Raw genomic sequence first — 19,933 nt, forward strand, 5'->3', positions numbered from 1 at the left:
TATCAAATCCCAATCTATGGGAAACATAGTCTCTCTCCTACTTTATTTTTTCATGGTCTTATATATGAATTCTGAGCCTTTTCATCTGAATATCTATTATATGAGGATAAGTTAATTGTCCAGAGATCAAGATGTTAGTTTAATGTGAAATGAAGAGAAAGAGGCCAGCAATAAATAGATATGATCAAATAGTCCCAAACCAAAAGTGCTAAACAAAAAACATTATCATTTCCTTGCTTACATGGATAATTTGAACAAAAATCTGAGTTACTTCAATAATTGGGGATTAGTAAATATATAAAATTAGTAAATTTCTTCAAACTGGAGGCCTATAAGTCAGCTCTGGAAGTTTTAACTCTTTCATCTCCTAGAACTTCTGCCCCAAGGCGCTATTGTAATAATTGCTTTTTTTTTTTTTTTTTTTTTTTTTTATTCACCTGACTTAATATTTTTTGGCAGACCCCAACAGTATTTCATTTTTATTCCCATTTTCCAGTCATTTTCTGACTAGAATCTTGCCATAGCACACACCCTCAACTGTTTTAATGACTGATAATAGCTAAGTGCATACTATATAGAGTATTTGTGTTTTAACATATAATATTTTGATCATAGGGTTATAAGATTTGAAAGTATAAGAGTCTATGTAGTCTATGTAGTATTATTTTATAAATGAGGAACTATTTGGACAAGATAAGCAATAATATGTCATATAAGTATTAAGTTATACGATTTTAGGATACTTTCTTTGATTTCAAATTCAGTGTTTTTTTTGCCATGTCAGGAGAACAGGAAATCATTAACATATAAGGACGAATCTATGAAAATATAACAGAGAGATCAGTTGGGGAACTATGTGGAATCTGGGGCTCTTCCAAACCATAGTATGCAAGAAATTCCCTGTTCTTGTAATGGGAATTACCAAATGAGAAACATCAGGAAGGACTGATTTCTTATCATTATTACAGGAGGGAAATGAGCTGTATTGCACTCTAAAATTCCTTTAGCTTTATCTGGTCTTGCAGACCAGATTAAAAAAAAATCTTCTAATTTGAAATGTCAATTAAAATAACTACACAAATAATTACTTTCTGTTTTATACCGTCATATTACCCTGGATAAAGGGCTTTATGATGAACATGTGATGTCCTGAGGGTAGAAAATATTTGCATTTCCAGATTGCTATTGAAAATTGTAAATGCATACAAGTCATATGCCCAAAGGAGAGACTCAGTGCACAGGGGAATAAGAAACTCATAGCATTTGCTAGTTCAGTATGACAATTCTTGCACAACAAAATTATTTCTAAACTGCTGACTAAGTCACTCTGAAATGCTTCTCAACTTCTCTTATTTGTACCCTGTTGACCATGGATTCTATTTGCAGTTTATGGGATTCTTCACCTTTAGGTAAGGACACTTTAAACACTCTCACTTCATATGAAAAAAAACAAAACAAAAACAAGTCTTCCTAGAACTCCAAACCGAGAGGCCAATACATATAATCCTAAAATGCTGCTGTGTTCAGTGAAAGATAAAAGCCATTTGATTTCCTAAATTTCTATGTGGCATACCACTGAGATTTACATGGGGAAATTTCAAAGCAGTGGCTTCTACAGGCTCCAAAACCATTAAGTATTGTGTTTCCAAGGAGCTGAACTTTGACCAGTTTCTACTTGGAATTCAGACTAATCTATGTATAAGAAAAGTTATACTATACTATATTCTTTTGTAAATGATAAAAGCAACTGGTTTTAGTACTAAATGTAAATGGAAGTAAAACTGAAACTTGAAAGAAGAGAGGAAATGAGATTTAAAAAATGGTTTCTTTCACATGACATGAACAAGGGGAAGAGGGTGGGGAAGAGAGATTAAGATTTGGGATAAAATGTTGCTTGGGAAAGAAAACTTTTAGTGAGGATAATGTTTTCCCTAGGAAACAAGTTTTCTCTCTTCTTCACAAATTAAAAAAGACAAATTCTCCTCATTTCTTAATACTAAAGGTCCTTGTTTTAGCAGATAAGTTCAAAAACCTACCTCAGAGAATTACCAACAGAATCAAAATGGAGAATAGATCACAGAATTTCAGAACTAGTAATGACCCTAGTGGCCACCTAGTCAAACTCATAACTTAAAAATAATGATAATAAATAATTTCTTCTACTTTATGACTATCAAATGGCTGTCTGGACTTTGCTTAAAGATCTTAAGTTACAAGGATACTGCTGCCTTCTAAAGCAAACTATTATTTTTTTGATGACTTCAATTGATATTTTTCTTACAAAAGAGCTTAAATTTGCCTTTGCAACTTTCAGCCATTATTGAGATCAGCTATCATATTTCCTTCTTCCTATCAAGCCTTCTCTAGGTCTAAAGTCCTTTACCCAGTGTGTAGAGCCTATATCAAGTGATGAAATACCAAGAGTGGTGAATGAGTTTCTCAAAGAAAAACACCTTATTAAGAAGGTACTGATATAAAAGAAGAATATATTATGTGCCAAGCACTATGCTGGATTCTGAGATGAAATGTAATGTCAGAGAAACTGAGACAAGACAGAGATTAGGGTTTTTAGTATTTTAATAGTGAAGAATTTAGACTAGCAAAGCCATACTAGCCAGCTTGGCTGGGACTCTTTGTCTCAAAGTACCTAGCAACTAGCAAGTAATTCCAGAGACTTTTATAGGGCTCCAGCTGTCAGGGAAACAAAGGCAATGTGGGGGGGGGGGGCAAAACACTGGATGAGTAGAAATTCTAGGATGGACCATAACTTTTAAATTCTGATGAAATGGGGGTCGAAAGCAGGAGACAGGAACTCTGAGACCAGGAAATATTCAAGTATTTGAGATAAGTCATCTGGAGTTTTATGGCTCACTGGAATGTGAGAGTGGCCAGAGCTAAAGCAGGCCTAATTCTCTCAGTTTTACTGGCCAGGAGGAGGGGTGGCCACCAGGGAAACTGAGGCAGAATAATTTAGGGAACCTGAGACATTACAATAAAGAGAAAAATGAAGCATCTCTGTCCTTCAAGGAACATACATTTTATTATTAAAACTAACATAACTAAAATTTATAAAAGTTTGAATTTCAAGGTTTTGTTTCCTATGGTTTTGTTTGTTTCTTTGTTTTTTTAAAAGTATTCATCTATGACCATCCTAAACTCATTATATTTATATCAGGTTAGTCTAAATTACATCTTATTAAGCTTTTAGAGTATCAGAGCCACCAACAGTCATTTAGTTCAGTTGTTTCACTGTATACAGAATGAAACGAATGTCTGAGACTTAATTTAGCTAACACAATTAGTAGTTAAACACTGAATCAAAGTTTCAAGTTGGAGTCATTTTTTTTTTAATCTGACAACAGCAAATTTCATCAGGGTTTATTTGTTTTAGGTTTTTGTTTGTTTTTTTGGTTTGAAGAATTATGAGGGGAAAATAATGTAAATGTACCTAAAAATATTGTCTCATCAAAAATGAATTTTTTTTTTTTTACTCTTTGAATTCAATTCAGTCTCAAAATCTATTATGAATCTGGAGAATCTCATATTTTGAAGTTAAAGTTAGTTCAGGTGTTGAGGACTCAAAGTCGATTAATTGCATTAAATCCACAAACCAATAAGTTGGTATCATGTCTACTGTATGTTAAGAACTATCCTAAACACAAAGATATAAAGAAAAGAACTAGATTCAATTGTAGTATACAATGTAAATACAGAATACATGAATAGGAATCTTAGAGAAGATGACATTCATGACTTAAGGAGAACCAGAAAAGTTATAAGTAATTTCTGTCAACTATTCAGGAATATTAGTTCTTCTTCTAGTTATTGAATTAGGAATCTTTCATTATGCTGTTATCTAATTTTGCCATGTTCAAATAAGATGTGATAAACATGAGAACTACTTTTGTGTAGGAAACAGTGGCAAGATGGGGCATGGGAGACGATTTCAGCTTCTGAAGTCTTCTGTACCTGAGCAAAGAACTTTGGTCTTCAAGCCTGCCAAGTGGGCATCTTGTGCAGGCTTAATATTGACTAAAAATAAAAAACCTCCCATCTAGAATTACTGTCATATAATTTCTATATATTGCTGAGTTCAAGACTGACTCCTTCACCATGCTATTTCAATCATCTTAAAAATAAAAAGGATAAAACCTAGGATAGGTGACCCATATAACAGCTCAACTTGACAATTTGGATGTTTCTAAATTTTAAGCAAGAGTTATCCATGTCCTGCCTACTTCCATACCTACCAGATGAGGAAAAGATCTAAATTGTCTTGATAGGAGGGATATATTTGAAAAGGAAATTACCACAAAACAAACTATCTCGACATTCTATTTAAATTAAATTAAAATTTAAAAATAATTCTATTTAAAAGACTATAAAAAAAGGAAAGAAAGAGGGGAGGCATTGAAAAAATTGTACCATTATATTAAAATGCAGCAAAACATTAAGAAAAATTTAAAAATAAAGAATCAATAGTAATATGATGCATATGAAAAACAATTAACAGACATTTTGATAGGTACTAACAAGTAGTACTGTAAAAAAATTAGAAATAAAACTTTCAGTGTAAGCACATTAAATATTTATGGAACTTTTGTGATGTATGTTTATCTTTTTTATACTTAAGTTTTATAATTCTCATATTTCATATACATGGGAAACCTGTTAGAGATTATAAATTTATATAATTATAGAATTGGAAGAAATATTTAAAGGTCATTTAATCCATGCCTCTCCTAGGTAAACTACAACTAAACCAAAGTAATCAAAAAGGAACATAACAACAACAACAAATTTGTAACATTCTTGATTATTATCAACATTCAAAATATTACCAATTTCATATCTTCTTTCCAAGATACACATTAAGAAAAAGAAAGAAAAAAAGCAAGAAAAACAATGTGCACCTCTTTCCCTATAGAAATCTTGTTGATCTATAAAGGAGCAATGGCAACAACCCAAGCAGAAATTCTCCAATTTATTTCTACATCTGGTTGGGGGACCACCACTGCATGGAGGTGGGGAACTGAAAAGTTTAGTATTGTTAAAGAAACTTAGTTAGGCCGAAAGCCAGAATACACTCAGAACAGAAGAATTCTCTCCAAAGACAGTCCATCTGACCAGCAAAAATAAAGCCAGCCTTCAGGAATGCACAAAAGCAGATGAATATGCTTTTTACTACTTTTGCTACTTGAAATAATTAGCTTTTTTTGTTACAGCTCCTGAGAATAGATCCATGAAAGAAAAAGAAAAACACTGCTGTCTTCATTACATTCAATCTAATAGCATAACCAAGGGGAGATGAGAAATTCTCAGCACATCTGCCTAGATTACTTGTTTCAGTGATACATACTGGGTTTTCTTCATTCTCCTGCTAGGTAGCAATTCTTCACCTCTGAAGAGCTGATTCAAGATTGACACTCCTACTTGTTAAAAGGACCTTGCACTTAGAGGAAATCTATGGGAGTATCAGAGATGATGTGAACTGAGCCCTGAATTCTATTTAGCTGATTTACTATTATAGGCAAGCAAAGGGGAGCATACACTATCTTAACAAGAATAAAAATAATTATATTTTCTTTGTCTCCTCTTAAAATATTATATACTTCCAACTCTTGTATATTCACTATCACTTTAATTATATTTCTATTTCTGGATTTCATTAAATTGTTTATTTGAATTTAAATAAACCTTGAAAGCTGTCATACAGCAGAAAAATCAAAATACTATCTTCCTAAGATTCCTTTTGCTTTCATAGTTTACTTTGGCTTCCTTTGCTTAATTAAAGTCTTAAGTCATTGTTTTAAGCATCATTAAACATTAAGCAATTTAAAAATTAAACTAATTATTTTTGAATCATTATAGCAATGTGCATATTTGCATAAACTTCTTGTTCTCTAACATGGAATAATTCTTTGCAATTTGGCAGGTCCCATCTTGCCATTATACCAATAGGCAGAATGATATTTAAAAAAAAAATTATAACGTGTTGCTCATAAAATGTAATACCCTAATAGTCCAATAGATCTATGATCTCAGCAAGTGGGTAAAATTTCTTCTTATAAAGGTCACATCCCCCTGACATTTTCTATACTGTGTGATTTTTTCTACATCCTCCTGGTAATTTATGATTGGCAGGATGGAAGATATTCAACAAGCTAAAAGCTTTTCTCATGTTTTGACATGAAGGGAATACTAGGAGACATTTGGGCAGTCTATTGCACATCCCTCACTCATAAATACTATCCAGAAAAATATTTGATACTATCTCTTAAACTATTCTGACACAATTCCTTGTTTTTAATATTCCAAGCAAGGAACTGCTCAAATTCTCGAATGACTCTTCTATTGCCTGTGAGATGAATCCTAACTCTAATCCTCAGAGTTTATAATTTTTCATCACTTGTACACATACAATAACACTGGAAGGAAGACTGTTTTCATTAAAAAGAAAAGCTTTTGTCTCAGGAAGAAGCTTAGAGGGTCATTAAAATAATTTTACATTTTTTCCAAAGTTTTCCAGTCATTTCCCCCTCTTCTTTTCAAACCTCAGTTTAACTTATTGTCAATGTCCAATTTTATAAGTCATCCAGTAATTGCATAGCAGAGTTTAGACAATAAGTATTCTTCAGCTACTTGGTTCTTCCAATGTGGATAGTTATTCTAAACTATTTTAAGAGATATTGAATCTTAATCTCTTCAGAATGTCCCAGGGTATAATGCAATCAGCATAGTGTAATTTCAAATTAGAGCACCTGCCTGCCCTCATCAAACACATTTGAATGATATTTGTGATATATAGTGATATATTAAAAAGCCTTTATAGGTGCTATATTTTACTTAATAATTTGCACCAAAAAAAACACAGGTGTTTCATCAACTCATACCATAACATCCATATGTGGAACCATTGATTACATTTGATGTGCTATGTATAAGTTCACTTATCTTGGTAGTATATTCTTGAAGGATGCACACATTGACAATGTGGCTGACACATGAATTGTCAGCGCTAACTCAGTATTGGGATGGATCTAAAGAAAATTTTAAGGGGGCTGGAATGAAAATGGTGGAGAGGAGACACATCTTTATCTGAGCTCTCTCAGATGTCCCTCAAATTAACAGCAATTAATCCTATGAACTGGTTTTGAAGTGACAGAACCCACAATATTTTGAGTATAACAAATTTCCAGCAGAAGATATTTTGGAAAAAACTTCAGAAAAGGTCTATTTCAATCAGTCATAGAGGGAGGCTGAGTGTAGGCAGTACAGAGACCCAGGGGGTGTGGGATCCATGCACTGGGGAGCCTAGGAGGAGGAATCTTCAGCAGTATGGGCTACTCTGTCCTGCAGACAAGCCAATAAACCAGCAGATTAGCTGTAAGACATCCAACACAAATACAAAAGGTAAATAGTGAGCCCCTGAAACCCAGAATATTGTGAGACCTGGACACGCCTACCTAGCACCAGAAGTTAGTCAGCACCAACCCAGGGCAGCCTCTCTGGCCTGTAAAGGAAGATTGGGCAGTCTCCCTTGTGCCCTAAAAGCAGACCACATACTTTTTAAAAAAGTGAGCAAAAAAGAAAAGAAAACTCTGACCATAAATAGTTTTTCTGCAGAAAGAGAAGAATAGATTTCAAACCCCAGGGACAGATCATCTCCAGATGAAGCCCCACAGGGTGATATGAATTGGTCCCCATATCATAAGGCTCCCTTGGAAGAATTCAAAAGGATCTTAAAAGAGAGTTAGAAGAAAAATGGGGAAAGTACATGAGAACTTTGCAAGAGGTTTTAAAAAGGAAACAAATTATCTGTAGAAAACTCCTTACAAAATATTTCACAAAATTTAATAATAAAATATTTTACAAAATAAATTTAGTGAAATGGAAAAATCACATAACTACTTAGAAAATACATTTGACAAAATGGTAAAAGAAAACAATTCCTTGAAAAACAGAATTTGTGAAATGTAAAAAAATCGATTGAAGTTGTTTTAACTCATTTAAAATTCAATTGGCTAAATACAAAAGGAGATAAAAAAGCCAATTAAAGAAAATAATCCATTAAAAATTAGAATTGAATGAATGGAAATAAATGATTCCATGAAACATCAAGAATCAGTCAAACAAAATCAAAAAAAGAAAGAAAAAAAAAATAGAAGAAAACGTAAATACCTTATTGGAAAAACAATTGTCCCAGAAGATAGATCTAGGAAAAACAATATAAGGATTATTGGACTTCCTGAAAACCATGATGATGGAAAAAAAGAGCCTAGGCAGCATCTTTCAGGAAATCATTAAGGAAAACTGCCCTGATGTCCTAGAACCAAAAGGTAAAAGAGCCATAGAAGGATTAATTTATCACACCCTGAAAGAGACCTCTAAATAAAAATTCTAAGTAACATCACAGCTAAGTTTCAGAATTATTGGATCAAGGGAAAAATATTTCAAGCAGCCAGAAAGAAACAATTCAAATATTAAGGAACCATAATCAGGTTTACCCTGGACTTAGCAGCTTCTACCTTAAAGGATCAAATGGCCTGGTATCTGATAAAGGCAAAGGAATTTGGATTGCAGTCAAGAATCAACTATCCAGCTAAACTGATCATTATCTTTCAGGGAAGAAGATGGGCATTCAGTGAAACAAGTGAATTTATTTCTGATGAAAAGAAAAGTATTAGAGAGGAAAGGTATTAGACTGTTTAACCAAACTGTAGATCTACACACTCATTGTGGGGACCTAATTTTTTACCTTTGAAAACTAGACAGTGTCATTCCAGGAAACTGAATCACTTTTATTTGAATTGTCTTGGGAAAATTATGACGATCACTCAGTGGGATCAAGAAGCAGACACAGAGTTCCTTTCTGAAACTAAATTACTACGCATTCAAACTCCATGGACTGGTCATATTGTTCTAAAGCCAAATACACAACTGTCAGAGAAACTATTTTAGGGAGAACTCATACAGGGCAAGAACTCACATGGTGGTCAGAAAAAAACAATATAAGGACACCCACAATGTCTCTCTTAAGAACTTTGGAATTACAAAATATAGGGGATACTGGCACAGGACTTCTCCCCATGGTGTACCCTCCTCAGAGAAGGTGCGGTGCTCTCTTAGCAAAGCAGAACTGAAATAGCTCAAAAGAAATGTGAAATGCACAAATTTAGAAAACCCACCCCAAATGTTCACATTAACTATTTGTGCCCCATTTGTGGTAGAACACTCTGATTTCATATTGTTCCGATCAGCTACAATTGGATACACTAAAACGACTCTAAAACAGTGATATAATTTTGCTCCTCTTTGAGAACAAAGGATAACAATCTTAACAACAAAGCTTATATGAATTTCTCATTCAAGCTAAAGTGACATAAATCTAAGAACTGGGCTCAAAGTTAATTTGAAAAAAAAAAAAAAAGACCTAAAATCCAATGACCCAAAAGGTTATTGTAGGAAGCTTCTCATTTTCAGTGTATCAAGATTCAGGTTAGTTGATCTGGAAGCCAAAAAAACTTCCTAAGAAAACAAGTAAAAGGAAAAAAAATGTTTTAAGCTAAGCCTATACTTCAAAAGGATTAAAAGTCAAATTAACCATACATACCTTGATCTTTTCTTGGTAACCATCTTTTTTCTTAATTCACTCCTCTCCAAAAAGAATCTGAAGGTGGGGCTGCAGTTTAGAATTTTTATTCTTAGCTTAAGTGCTTATTCAATATTTCTGACATTCCAGTCCTAACAGGTAACTAATCATCATTTTTCTTGCTACAGGAAAGCCAACCAACATACCTGTTTCTTCTTAAGGGTGATTTCTTCTGCATGGGTATCTGGAGGTGTCTTGTTTATGTTTGCCCATGCTTCTTCATACTGCTCCAAATCTCTTGAGAATGAGGACCTCTGGAGAGTACTTGTTGAAAATTGTCCTACAACTCAAAGGATGATGGAATTATTAGCTACTTAAGCATATCTAGGGTGATTTGTATACAGTTAGTGCTTAAGAAATATTTGCTGAAAGGATAGTGAGAAGAACCAGGAGAATGTTATACATGATAATAGCAATATTATGCAATAAGAAACTGCATGATTTGGCTATTCTTAGCAGTACAATGATCCAGGATAATTCTTCTGATGAAAAAAGCTTTCCCCGCCCGGAAAAAAGAAGTGATAGAATCTGAATGTGGATCAATCACAGCATAGTTTTCTCTAACTTCTTTTTTATATTTTTCTTTCACAACATGGCTAATGTGGAAATGTTTTATAAGACTATACATGTAGAATCTATATCAAATTGTTTGCTTTCTCAGTAAGGGAAGGGAAGTTAAGAGAAAGGGAGAGAATTTGAAACTCAAAATAAAAAAGTGTTAAAAATTACTTTTTCATGTTATTGGAAAAATATATTTGAAAATGTCCAATAAAAGAAAATAAATATTTGCTGAACACTTAAATACAAAGAATTCCAAAATGTTAAACTTAAAAGGGATGGTTAGAAATCTTCTGGACAAATGCCAACATTTTTCAGATGGGAAAACTGAGAATTATACTTGCTTACAACATTCCTTTCCTAGCTCATGTGCCATTCTTCATGAATTCTCTGATCTAACCAAACTGATATTTTACCCTCCTTAACTTGGATATTCCATTTATCATCTGATTGTTTTAGCACAGATTGTGCTATATCTCTAGAAGTCATTCATTTCAATTCTTCCTCTTAAAAACCATTATTTCCTTTAAAATAAAAAAAGAGATTTCTACACAAATATCAGTTGTTAAATCATTTCCATCAAAAAAGACCTTTATTCCTTTTGCTTTTATATTTCTAATAACTTATTTATGTGCATTTTGCTTCTTAAGTATATCAACTTATACATGATGTGACTTCATATTGGGTCTCATCACTGAATATAGAGATTTCAAACATGATTTATGATCAGAAAATGTTTGATCTGTATAACTATTTTATATTCTTATATACTTGGGTTCACATAAAAATTTCTCAGGTCACAAGTGGAAAAAGTTTAAGTCTTAATATAAACTATTTCATTTTTTGTCTTTGAACCCCTAAGCTTAACATGATAATTTGCACATAGAAGATATTTAATAAATTTTATTTATTAGTTGGATTGACTTGTTAAAGGTGACATAGCAAATAAGTGGCAGATATGAGATTAGATACAGTATTTCCTTATGAAAAGCAGAGAAGGTAACTGATGCTGTGACACATTGGAGAAATGTCAGAGAAAAGCTAATGTAGTCAGGTGAAAAATAAGATGCTTGTAAATTGGTGGAGAAAGCTCCTCCTTGGAGGATGGTACAGTGGATAGAACACTGGATCTGGAGTTAGAAAGACCTGAGTACAAATATTGTCTTGGACATTTAACTAATTATATGAACTTGAGCAAGTCACTAATTTTTATTTATCTCAGGGTCCTCCTCTGTGGAATGGGAATAATGATAGCACCTGACGTCCAGGTTGTTGTGAAGATCAAATGAGATATTTGTAAAGTATTTGACATGCTGTTGGCATGAAGTAGGCACTAGAAAGTATTAGTTATTATTATTATTATTATTATTATTACTTATCATCATCATCATCATCATTACGAAAATGAAAGCATAAGCATGAAATAAATATAATAGCATTCCTACTTACTTGCTTTTAAGAGGGTTTCTATTTCTGTAAGTTTGGGTAGGGTCATAACTAGGAATATTTTTTACCTGAAGCACAAACAATTGAGACAAGGTTGGGGAGGGAATAATGGAAAAGTGGAATGGTAGTAGGGCAAAGTAGAAAATGGCACGCTAATATGTAAAAGAACCTCTCTTCAGTCCCCCACACAATCCTTGAGAGAACCTGAGGGATGGTGGTGAGGAAAGGAGGAATCAATAGAGGAACTTCACAATGCTTGGAGTCTTAGGATAGCAATATGAGCAATAGTTGCCATAGCTGAGAAATAGTGTAAGAAAAAATTATCCATTGAGTGCAAATTTGCTTCCAGGGAAGAAGCACATCATTGTGAGAGCAAAGGATGCCCTTTTGGATGTTGATACTTGAAAGCAACATCCTGTAAGTCTCACACTGGTAGTGGCCTTCTTCACTGATAAAGATATCAATTCTCCTATAAGTTAGTAAATGGCCTTCAAGAATTGTTGCTTCTACCATGTAATCACTTGATAATCAATTGCATTGTTAACTCTCAAAGTGATATTCTACCATTGAATCTGTTTTCCATATCTTTCCAACTTGGCAGGATTCACCTTTCACTCCACAGCAAAGTCTTCAAGAATGCATTAACACCTCCATATAATGATGAAATGTCAGTCTGGAATTTTAGTGGATAAATAACAATGAGTAATGCATCAATAATCAGTTAATATATCTCTTTGGGTATCATCTATTTGTAGGATAGTGTGAGTAAATCTATAGGCAGAAATAAAGTTAATTGAATGGATATAATACTGAATCTTGAGCAAAATGACCAATCCTATTAGTGCCATTTGGATCTCTATTTTACCATGGTGTGCAAATTAGTTGTGACAAAGGGGGAAAGAAAACAAGTTATGCCAAACTCTACAAATATTTATATCATATATATCTCTTAATATATAATATATCATTTAACATTTTACAAGATTTGTCAATGGGCTCATAAGATTTTAACAAACATTCATTAACTATCATGATTTTATTCTTTCATTGAACTTAATATTTCATATTTTTATGAAAAGTATATTTTTCCAAATCAAAACTTGTTTATAATACATAGCTTTTTGAAGTATTTTAAATCAGGTATATTGCCAGGTCATAGAAGCATGTTTATCTCCACCTTTTGGATTCATTTAAAAAATTTACATGATAATGTATGAGGCAATGTTATGCTACAATGTGATAGAGAAAAATCCTGTTTCTTAGTCTACTGATATATGGATCAGAATTCATCATTCTATCAATAGGAACAACTCAAAGTGTCAGTGTGCATGCATATATTATGTACATGTGCATATAATATGTGGATGTATTTTACAATAATAAAAGTGCTATTATCTTATTTCCTATCCAAATAAGGAAATAATATAGTAGCATTTTTATAAGACTACACAATACATCTACACATATAAATTAAGATAGATAGATAGATATGGATATATATCTATATATCTTAATTCCTTATTATATAGTACTTAAACACATATATAAATACACATTCATATACTTATGTGTATATACATACATATTTATACAAATGTGTATGTATATGTGTGTATGTGTGTGTGTGTGTATGTAAATCTATCCTTAAAATTTGTTTCATGTTCTTTCCCTTTCCCTTTGTAAATCTTTCTATCTACCGAGAAAGCAAACAATATGATATGAAGAATAAAGGTGAAATTCCACAATATATTTGAATATTAGCCATGGTCCACAAAAGACAAGAAAAATGAAGATAGTAAGAAAACCATATTTAAATATGCACTCAGTTCATTACTTTTTTCTCTGGAAGTGGATAGGACTTTTCATTATTGCTTTGGAATTGTCTTGGATCATTTTATCAATCAGAATAACAATTTTTTATTTATAGTTGATCTTCATCACAATATTGCTGTTACTATGTACAATGATCTTCTGATTCTGCTCATTTTACTCTGCACTAATTCATATTATCTTTCCCATGTTGTTGTTATTGTTTTGTTTTGTTTTTTTTTTTTTTCCCTGGAATCATTTTCCCCTCAGCATTTCTTATAGGACAATAATGTTTCATTACAATTATATGCATGCTACTTATTCAGTCAGTCACTCTCCACTTGATGGATATCTCTTCAATTTCCAATGATTTGATACCACAAAAAGAGTTGCTGTAAGTATTTTTGGGTCAGGCGGAGAAGATACACACGATTTTGTGAGCTCCCTTCTTCCCTCAATACCAGTTAGTTAAATCAGCCTCAAAAATAATGCTGGACTGATAGAAACCACAAGGACTGGAAGCACGACTTACCAGCTGAAGAGAATCTGGAGTTTCACCAGAAAAGGTCGGTTCCCAGGGGAGGAAAAAAAAAGGCCAGCACAGACAGGGTGAGATGCTAGCACACTGTGCTGATCGGGATGGGGAGAACTCTGGGATCAGAGAAGCCACTGAGATAGAAGAATCTGGCACAGGCTGATAGCTCTTCTCTGCTTAGAAAACAGCAGTCCAGAAGAGAAATCAAGTCACTTTAAAATATAAAGACTGATCCTAGAATCACCCCAATCCAGAAGTGACCTAACAGATCTCAGTGCGGCAGTGAAGCCTCCATCTACTGTCTGGGGCTTCACCTTGGGGTAGTTAAGAGCTTGAAAAGTGGAGACACAGCACAAGGCAACATATAATTCATATAGTGCCTGGCTTGGCTGGAGGCTGTGGAACTCAGCCACAGAAGTCCCAGAGAAGCAGAACCTTTGAAATAGGGACCTTGGTTTCTGGGCAGACACTTCAAGATTGAGAACAGGGGCTTTTCACATCAGCTGCTGATATTCATGCCCCACGGGACGCATTGGCTGGGCTTTGTGTCACCTTTACTGTTCAGTCTTATGTAGAGGGCTGAAATTCTGAAAAAGGTATGCTTGAATCAGACAGCAGGCTAATTACCTAATCAATGTGAGATAATGGCTCTATATACATATTTTTAGATGAGATAGTGATGTGATGCTTCTCCTCATTATCAGTAGTTGCTGAATGTATGGTGGTGAGGTAATCATAGTCAAGGATTGGAGGGCTGAGAGAGAGAAGTTGGAGTCACTTGGAGGTAAGAACAGGACAAGAGAGGTTGGATGGAGACTCCAGAATTCAGAGTCCAGGATTCATCTTTGGTAAGCCGCATGGCAGCTTGCCTGACTCCTTCACTTCTCCCTCTAAAGACTAAGAATTTTGATTATTCCTGAGTCTGACTGATCCTGAGACCCTCTAGAGACCCTTAGATAGTAACTATCTAAGAAGGTTGTTGAAAGGATAAAGTGGAATATGAAACCAATTATAAATTTTATGTAAAATGTTAACTCTTGTCCAGAGAAGTGACTTCCCTTCCTGCAGAGAGCCCCGTCAGGCCTGATGTAATGCAGAGACTTCTCCTATCTCTGGAGTGGTGTCCTCTTTTATCCTCTCAGAGAATGGGCGTGGGATAATGCAAGGGCTTCTGGGAAGAACCACTTCAACCAATGAGCTTGCTCCTTCTAGGATTCCTAAGGTGTAAACTCCCTTTACAGGTCTGAGCCAGAGAACTGTCAAGTCAACCTGAGTTCTCACCTTGTAATTGTCCAGACAACCTGAATTCTCACCTAGTAATCCTAACAGTCTTAAACCTCAGGGAAGTCTCCACAGCATGGTCCTTCACTGGGTAACCCTCATAGCTCAGCCTCAGCCGTACTAATCACCTCTGAGGCACTTCGAGGGAGGGGGAGAGGAACTCTCTCCCAGAGCTCTCTCTTAGCTCAGGCACAGGAGCCACTGCATCCATATGGTCTGCGAGGAAGCTGGTAAAGAATAAATAAGTAATTTCTTACCCCAAGAACTGACCCCAAAAGATTTTTAAAATATGAGTAAAAAGCTAAAGAGACCTATTGATTCCTTCTACACAGAGAAAGAGTGGGTATCCAACCCTGAGGAAGTTAATAGCAGAGAGTCAGCAGATAACAGCCTAAAGGGGAACGATACCTGTCTCCCATTACATAACTCTCTCCTAGAAGAGACTATTAAAAAATTAAGAGAGTTTGAAGAAAAATGGGGAAAGGAAAGAGAAGCTATGATAGAAAATAACAACATTCTGAAATTTGAGTTGGAAAAAATAAAGAATTCACAGGAGATTCAGGGAAACAAAATTTGTGAATTAGAAAAGGTTAAAAAATCACAGGAAAGCAGGATTTCTGAATTGGAAAAGATAAAAAAAGTCTCAGGAAAGTAGGATTTCTGCATTGGAAAAGATAAAAGTCTCAAGAAAGTAGGATTTCTGAATTGGAAAAGATAAAAAAAAGTCTCAAGAAAGTAGGATTTCTGAATTGGAAAAAGAAAATAATTTTCTAAAAAAAATTAGGGAAATGGAAAAAAATTCAATAGAGCAAAATAATTCATTTAAAAACTCAATTGGGCATATACAAAAAGAACTAAAAACTGTGAATGAAGAAAATAACTCCTTAAAAATCAGGACAGAACAAATAGAAATGAATGATTTATTGAGAACCCAAGAATCAGTCAAACAAAACAAAAAGAATGAAAAGCTGGAGAATAACATCAAATACTTACTGGGAAAATCTATAGACCTGGAAAATAAATCTAGGAGAGATAATCTGCGGATCATTGGACTTCCTGAAAACTATGACAAAAAAAGAGCCTAGATTCTATTTTACATGAAATCATCAAAGAGAACTGTCCACAGATAATAGAAATACAAGTGAAAATAAGCTTGGAAAGAATTCATCAAACACCTTCTGAAAAAGACCCTAAAAAAAAAAAAAAAAAAAAAAAAAAAAAAAACTCCACGGAACATTGTGACTAAGCTGCAGAATTACCACACAAAGGAAAGAATATTGCAAGCAGCTAGAAGAAAGCAATTCAAATATCAAGGGGCCACAATAAGGGTCACTCAAGATCTGGCTGCCTCCATATTAAAAGATCGAAGGGCCTGGAACCTGATATTCCGAAAGGCAAAAGATCAAGGATTGCAACCAAGAATAAACTACCCAGCTAAGTTCAGCATTTTCTTCCATGGAAGAAGATGGTCATTCAATGAAACAGAGGAATTCCATTTGTTTCTAAGAAAAAAAACAGACTTAAACAAAAAATTTGATCTACATCCACAAAACTGAAGAGAACAGAAAAAGGTACACAGAACCCTTGAGAACAGTATCTCTGTTGTGGATATATAGAAAGTCCGTATGGATAATTTGATTTTACTGATATAAAAAAAAGGGGGGGAGTAGTAAAGGGAAGGGGGTAGTATCAGAAAAAGGGGAAGGAGTGATTAAAAGAGGGAAACTACATCCCAGAAAGAAGCATAGAAAATATAGAAAATATAGAAAAATATAGAAAATATAGAAAAAGACCAAATTAAAACCCCTCAACAAAAAAATCAAACTTGAAATACAAAAATTAAAAGGAGAAATCAATAATATTGAAAGTAAAAATACTATTGAATTAATAAATAAAACCAAGAGTTGGTTTTATGAAAAAGCCAATAAAATAGATAAACCTTTGGTAAATCTGATCAGAAAAAGGAAAGAGGAAAATCAAATTGTTAGTCTTACAAATTAAAAGGGGAATCTTTCCATCAATAAAGAGGAAATTAGCGAAATAATAAGGAGTTACTTTGCCCAACTTTATGCCAATAAATTTGATAACTTAAGTGAAATGGATGACTTCCTCCAAAAATATGGGCTCCCTAGATTAACAGAGGAGGAGATAAATTGCTTAAATAGTCCCATTTCAGAAAAAGAAATAGAAAAAGCTATTAATCAACTCCCCAAGAAAAAATCCCCAGGACCAGATGGATTTACATGTGAATTCTACCAAACATTTAAAGAACAATTAACCCCAATGTTATATAAACTATTTGAAAAAATAGGGGATGAAGGAGTCCTACCAAACTCCTTTTATGACACAGACATGGTACTGATACCTAAACCAGGTCAATCGAAAACTGAGAAAGAAAATTATAGACCAATTCCCTTAATGAATATTGATGCTAAAATCTTTTTTTTTTTTTTTTTTTATTATATATATATATATATATATATTTTATAATATTATCCCTTGTATTCATTTTTCCAATTTACCCCCCCTCCCTCTATTCCCTCCCCCCGATGACAGGCAATACCATACATTTTACATGTGTTACAATATAGTCTAGGTACAATACATGTGTGCGAATATCATTTTCTTGTTGCACAATAAACATTAGAATCCGAAGGTACATGCAACCTGGGCAGACAGATATTAGTGCTAACAATTTTCATTCCCCTCCCAGTGTTTCTTCTCTGGGTGCAGCTACCTCTGTCCATCATTGATCAACTGGAAGTGAGTTGGATCTTCTTTATGTTGAAGATTTCCACTTCCATCAGAATACATCCTCATATAGTATTGTTGTTGAAGTGTACAGTGATCTTCTGGTTCTGCTCATTTCACTCAGCATCAGTTGATTTAAGTCTCTCCAGGCCTCTCTATATTCCTCCTGCTGGTCATTTCTTACCGAGCAATAATATTCCATAACCTTCATATACCACAATTTACCCAACCATTCTCCAACTGATGGACATCCATTCATCCTCCAGTTTCTAGCTACAACAAAAAGAGCTGCCACAAACATTTTGGCACATATAGGTCTCTTTCTGCTCTTTAGTATTTCTTTGGGATATAATCCCAGTAGTAGCGCTGCTGGGTCAAAGGGTATGCACAGTTTGATAACTTTTTGGGCATAATTCCAGATTGCTCTCCAGAATGGCTGGATTCTTTCACAACTCCACCAGCAATGTATTAGTGTCCCAGTTTCCCCACATCCCCTCCAACATTTTTCATTATTTGTTCCTGTCATCTTAGCCAATCTGACAGGTGTGTAGTGGTATCTCAGAGTGGTCTTAATTTGCATTTCTCTGATCAGTAGTGATTTGGAACACTCTTTCATGTGAGTGGATATAGTTTCAATTTCTTCCTCTGAGAATTGTCTGTTCATATCCTTTGACCATTTATCAATTGGAGAATGGTTCGGTTTCTTATAAATTAGGGTCAGTTCTCTATATGTTTTGGAAATGAGACCTTTGTCAGAACCTTTGTTTTTAAAAATATTTTCCCAATTTGTTACTTCCCTTCTAATCTTTTTTGCATTAGTATTATTTGTACAGAAACTTTTTAGTTTGATGTAATCAAAATCTTCTATTTTGTGATCAATAATGATCTCTAGTTCTCCTCTGGTCATAAATTCTTTCCTCCTCCACAAGTCTGAGAGGTAGATTATCCTCTGTTCCTCTAATCTATTTATTATCTCCCTCTTTATGCCTAAATCATGGACCCATTTTGATCTTATCTTGGTATATGGTGTTAAGTGTGGATCCATATCTAATTTCTGCCATACTAATTTCCAGTTTTCCCAACAGTTTTTTCCGAATAATGAATTTTTATCCCTAATGTTGGAATCTTTGGGTTTGTCAAAGATTAGATTGCTATAGATGTACCCTTTTTTGTCCTTTGTATCTAATCTGTTCCACTGATCTACCGGTCTATTTCGTAGCCAATACCAAATGGTTTTGGTGACTGCTGCTATATAATATAGCTTTAGATCAGGTACACTTAGACCACCTTCCTCTGAGTTTTTTTTCATTAGTTCCCTTGCAATTCTTGACCTTTTATTCTTCCATGTGAATTTTGTTGTTATTTTTTCTAGGTCATTAAAATAGTTTCTTGGGAGTCTGATTGGTATAGCACTAAATAAATAGATTAGTTTGGGGAGTATTGTCATCTTTATTATATTCGCTCGGCCTATCCAAGAGCACTGAATGTCTTTCCAATTATTTAAATCTGATTTTATTTTTGTGGCAAGTGTTTTGTAATTTTTCTCATATAATTCCTGACTTTTCTTCGGTAGATGGATTCCCAAATATTTTATACTCTCAACATTTGTTTGGAATGGAATTTCTCTTTGTATCTCTTGCTGTTGCATTTTGTTAGTGATATATAAAAATGCCGAGGATTTATGTGGATTTATTTTGTATCCTGCCACTTTGCTGAAATTTTGAATTATTTCTAGTAGCTTTTTAGCAGAGTCTTTGGGGTTCTCTAAGTATACCATCATGTCATCTGCAAAAAGTGATAGTTTGATTTCCTCATTTCCTACTCTAATTCCTTGAATCTCTTTCTCGGCTCTTATTGCCGAGGCTAGCGTTTCTAGTACTATATTGAATAGTAATGGTGAT

This window comes from Sminthopsis crassicaudata, chromosome 3 (genome assembly GCF_048593235.1).
Source record: "Sminthopsis crassicaudata isolate SCR6 chromosome 3, ASM4859323v1, whole genome shotgun sequence".
NCBI classification, from domain to species: domain Eukaryota; kingdom Metazoa; phylum Chordata; class Mammalia; order Dasyuromorphia; family Dasyuridae; genus Sminthopsis; species Sminthopsis crassicaudata.